The following is a 6,000-nucleotide window of genomic DNA, read 5'->3' as shown; positions in this document are numbered from 1 at the left end:
GTGTCACGCCCTGACCTTAGTTATCTTTATTTTCTTTATGATTTGGTTAAGTCAGGGTGTGACTAGGGTGGTTTGTGTAGTTTTTGTATTGTCTAAGGGTTTTGGTTTATTTATGGTGTTTAACTAGTCTAGGTGTTTATATGTCTATGGTTGCCTAGATTGGTTCTCAATCAGAGGCAGCTGTTTATCGTTGTCTCTGATTTGGGACCATATTTAGGTAGCCATGTTCAATGGATAGTTTGTGGGTTGTTATTCTTTGTTTTGCCTGTTTGCAGTAGTTATATAGCGTCACGGTTCTTTTCATTGAAAGAGTTATGTACGCTTATCGCGCTGCGCCTTGGTCTCCTCATTATGACGACCGTGACAGGACAACCCACACTACAGGGACCAAGCAGCGTGAAAAGGAGGAACAGCGCTTAATGGGGAGATGGACCTGGGAGGAGATATTAGATGGAGCAGGACCCTGGACACAGCCGGGGAGTATCGCCGTCCTAAGGAGGAGTTAGAGGCAGCGAAAGTGGAACGGTGATACTATGAGGATAAATACCGGAGAATAGAGGAACAGCGAAGATATGAAGGTACACTGCTAGCACGGAAGCCCGAAAGGCAGCCCCAATATTTTTTTTTTTTTGGGGGGGGGGGGGGGTGGCACACGAGGAGATTGGCTGAGTCAGGTAGAAGACCTGAGCCAACTCCTGTGCTTACTGTGGGGAGCGTGTTACTGGTCAGGCACCGTGTTATGCGGTAGAGCGCATGGTGTCTCCAGTGCGCTATTCTAGCCCGGTGCGCTCTATTCCAGCTCCTCGGATTGGCCGGGCTAGAATGGGCATCCAGCCAGGAAGGAGGGTGCCGGCTCAGCGCTCCTGGTCTCCAGTGTACCTCCTTGGACCAGGATATCCTGCGCCGGCTTTGCGTACTGTGTTTCCAGTGAGTCTACACAGCCCAGTACGTCCTGTGCCAGCGCCCCGCATTTGCAGGGCAAAAATAAACATCCAGCCAGGACGGGTTGTGTCAGCTCTACACACCAGACCTCCAGTATGCCTCCACAGTCCAGTACGTAAATCTGGGCTGTGTACACAACATACGATCAATCTTGCAGAATTCGCAGACAGGCACTCACTATAGGCAGCATACAAGTCACTGGAAAATATCAAAACAATTCTGCCCAAAACCTTCTGCCCAAACCTTCTGCTAAAACATTCTGCCCAAACATTCTGCCCACACCTCTACAGAAATGTGATCAAATATGTCAGTGCTTTTTTTTACAAACTGCTGTGGCTTAATTCCAATAGTGCCCAATTATACATTAAATAAAGGGCATTATTGCCACCATAAAAGGTAAATGGAGGGTGTTTTCTTGTACCCAGCATGCACAACCCACATGGAATTCCTAGTCTCCGACAGCTATTGGAACTGCGGTCAAGAACGTTGAGTTCATCTCATCCTATGTTGCCCTTCAGTCTCCACATTAGAAAAAATAAGTGTGCTATCTAGAACCTAAAAGGGTTCTTTGTCCGTCCCCATAGGAAAACCCCTTCAATAACCCTCTTTAGTTGCAGGTAGAACTCTTCTACATCGACCTCGAATTTGATGAGGACTTGAGTATGGCCCGCGTCGACGCCATCACCCCCTAAATTAACTAATTACAAATAAAACCAATAAAAGTACTGAGTCAATGCGTGGGGTTAAAGGTTAGTCGAGGTCATTTGTAAAGTGACGATGCGTAGATAATAAACAGCGAGTAGCAGCAGTGTTAAAACAAAGATCAGATGGTTCAGCAGTCTTAGGACTTGGGGGTAGAAGCTGTTAAGGAGCCTTTTGGACCGAGACTTGGCACTCTAGTACCGCTTGGCGGACGGTAGCAGAGAGAACAGTCTATGACTTATAATGTCTGGTACTGTGTTTATAATGTCTGGTATCATGTTTATAATGTCTGGTATCATGTTTATAATGTCTGGTACCATGTTTATAATGTCTGGTACTGTGTTTATAATGTCTGGTACTGTGTTTATAATGTCTGGTACCGTATTTATAATGTCTGGTACCATGTTTATAATGTCTGGGACCATGTTTATAATGTCTGGTACCGTGTTTATAATGTCTGGTACTGTGTTTATAATGTGAATTACCATGTTTATAATGTCTGGTACTGTGTTTATAATGTCTGGTACTGTGTTTATAATGTCTGGTACTGTGTTTATAATGTGAATTACCATGTTTATAATGTCTGGTACTGTGTTTATAATGTCAATTACCATGTTTATAATGTCTGGTACTGTGTTTATAATGTCTGGTACTGTGTTTATAATGTCTGGTACTGTGTTTATAATGTGAATTACCATGTTTATAATGTCTGGTACTGTGTTTATAATGTCTGGTATCGTGTTTATAATGTCTGGTACCATGTTTATAATGTCTGGTACTGTGTTTATAATGTGAATTACCATGTTTATAATGTCTGGTACTGTGTTTATAATGTCTGGTACTGTGTTTATAATGTCTGGTACTGTGTTTATAATGTGAATTACCATGTTTATAATGTCTGGTACTGTGTTTATAATGTCTGGTACTGTGTTTATAATGTCTGGTACTGTGTTTATAATGTCTGGTACCGTGTTTATAATGTCTGGTACCGTGTTTATAATGTCTGGTACCGTGTTTATAATGTCTGGTACCATGTTTATAATGTCTGGTACCATGTTTATAATGTCTGGTACCATGTTTATAATGTCTGGTACCGTGTTTATAATGTGAATTACCATGTTTATAATGTCTGGTACCGTGTTTATAATGTGAATTACCGTGTTTATAATGTCTGGTACTGTGTTTATAATGTCTGATACTGTGTTTATAATGTCTGGTACCATGTTTATAATGTCTGGTACTGTGTTTATAATGTCTGGTACCATGTTTATAATGTCTGGTACTGTGTTTATAATGTCTGGTACCATGTTTATAATGTCTGGTACCGTGTTTATAATGTGAATTACCATGTTTATAATGTCTGGTACTGTGTTTATAATGTCTGGTACCGTGTTTATAATGTCTGGTACCGTGTTTATAATGTCTGGTACCATGTTTATAATGTCTGGTACTGTGTTTATAATGTCTGGTACCGTGTTTATAATGTGAATTACCATGTTTATAATGTCTGGTACTGTGTTTATAATGTCTGGTACTGTGTTTATAATGTCTGGTACTGTGTTTTATAATGTGAATTACCATGTTTATAATGTCTGGTACTGTGTTTATAATGTCTGGTACTGTGTTTATAATGTCTGGTACTGTGTTTATAATGTCTGGTACTGTGTTTATAATGTCTGGTACTGTGTTTATAATGTCTGGTACTGTGTTTATAATGTCTGGTACTGTTTTTATAATGTCTGGTACCATGTTTATAATGTCTGGTACTGTTTTTATAATGTCTGGTACCATGTTTATAATGTCTGGTACTGTTTTTATAATGTCTGGTACTGTGTTTATAATGTCTGGTACTGTGTTTATAATGTCTGGTACCGTGTTTATAATGTGAATTACCGTGTTTATAATGTCTGGTACTGTGTTTATAATGTGAATTACCATGTTTATAATGTCTGGTACCATGTTTATAATGTCTGGTACTGTGTGTATAATGTCTGGTACCATGTTTATAATGTCTGGTACCATGTTTATAATGTCTGGTACTGTGTTTATAATGTCTGGTACTGTGTTTATAATGTCTGGTACAGTGTTTATAATGTCTGGTACTGTGTTTATAATGTGAATTACCATGTTTATAATGTCTGGTACTGTTTTTATAATGTCTGGTACCATGTTTATAATGTCTGGTACTGTGTTTATAATGTCTGGTACCGTGTTTATAATGTCTGGGACCATGTTTATAATGTCTGGTACCGTGTTTATAATGTGAATTACCATGTTTATAATGTCTGGTACTGTGTTTATAATGTCTGGTACCATGTTTATAATGTCTGGTACTGTGTTTATAATGTCTGGTACTGTGTTTATAATGTCTGGTACTGTGTTTATAATGTCTGGTACTGTGTTTATAATGTCTGGTACTGTGTTTATAATGTCTGGTACCATGTTTATAATGTCTGGTACTGTGTTTATAATGTCTGGTACCATGTTTATAATGTCTGGTACCGTGTTTATAATGTGAATTACCATGTTTATAATGTCTGGTACCATGTTTATAATGTCTGGTACCATGTTTATAATGTCTGGTACTGTGTTTATAATGTCTGGTACTGTGTTTATAATGTGAATTACCATGTTTATAATGTCTGGTACCATGTTTATAATGTCTGGTACTGTGTTTATAATGTCTGGTACCATGTTTATAATGTCTGGTACCGTGTTTATAATGTGAATTACCATGTTTATAATGTCTGGTACCGTGTTTATAATGTGAATTACCATGTTTATAATGTCTGGTACTGTGTTTATAATGTCTGGTACCGTGTTTATAATGTCTGGTACCATGTTTATAATGTCTGGTACCATGTTTATAATGTGAATTACCATGTTTATAATGTCTGGTACTGTGTTTATAATGTCTGGTACCATGTTTATAATGTCTGGTACCATGTTTATAATGTCTGGTACCATGTTTATAATGTCTGGTACCATGTTTATAATGTCTGGTACCGTGTTTATAATGTGAATTACCATGTTTATAATGTCTGGTACCGTGTTTATAATGTGAATTACCGTGTTTATAATGTCTGGTACTGTGTTTATAATGTCTGATACTGTGTTTATAATGTCTGGTACCATGTTTATAATGTCTGGTACTGTGTTTATAATGTCTGGTACCATGTTTATAATGTCTGGTACTGTGTTTATAATGTCTGGTACCATGTTTATAATGTCTGGTACCGTGTTTATAATGTGAATTACCATGTTTATAATGTCTGGTACTGTGTTTATAATGTCTGGTACCGTGTTTATAATGTCTGGTACCGTGTTTATAATGTCTGGTACCATGTTTATAATGTCTGGTACTGTGTTTATAATGTCTGGTACCGTGTTTATAATGTGAATTACCATGTTTATAATGTCTGGTACTGTGTTTATAATGTCTGGTACTGTGTTTTATAATGTGAATTACCATGTTTATAATGTCTGGTACTGTGTTTATAATGTCTGGTACTGTGTTTATAATGTCTGGTACTGTGTTTATAATGTCTGGTACTGTGTTTATAATGTCTGGTACTGTGTTTATAATGTCTGGTACTGTGTTTATAATGTCTGGTACTGTTTTTATAATGTCTGGTACCATGTTTATAATGTCTGGTACTGTTTTTATAATGTCTGGTACCATGTTTATAATGTCTGGTACTGTTTTTATAATGTCTGGTACTGTGTTTATAATGTCTGGTACTGTGTTTATAATGTCTGGTACCGTGTTTATAATGTGAATTACCGTGTTTATAATGTCTGGTACTGTGTTTATAATGTGAATTACCATGTTTATAATGTCTGGTACCATGTTTATAATGTCTGGTACTGTGTGTATAATGTCTGGTACTGTGTTTATAATGTCTGGTACCATGTTTATAATGTCTGGTACCATGTTTATAATGTCTGGTACTGTGTTTATAATGTCTGGTACTGTGTTTATAATGTCTGGTACAGTGTTTATAATGTCTGGTACTGTGTTTATAATGTGAATTACCATGTTTATAATGTCTGGTACTGTTTTTATAATGTCTGGTACCATGTTTATAATGTCTGGTACTGTGTTTATAATGTCTGGTACCGTGTTTATAATGTCTGGGACCATGTTTATAATGTCTGGTACCGTGTTTATAATGTGAATTACCATGTTTATAATGTCTGGTACTGTGTTTATAATGTCTGGTACCATGTTTATAATGTCTGGTACTGTGTTTATAATGTCTGGTACTGTGTTTATAATGTCTGGTACTGTGTTTATAATGTCTGGTACTGTGTTTATAATGTCTGGTACCATGTTTATAATGTCTGGTACTGTGT

This window comes from Oncorhynchus mykiss, chromosome 23, assembly GCF_057628025.1.
Source record: "Oncorhynchus mykiss isolate SJ-2025 chromosome 23, ASM5762802v1, whole genome shotgun sequence".
NCBI lineage: Eukaryota > Metazoa > Chordata > Actinopteri > Salmoniformes > Salmonidae > Oncorhynchus > Oncorhynchus mykiss.
The sequence above is the reverse complement of the archived record's forward strand: the minus strand, read 5'-3'. Positions refer to the sequence as shown.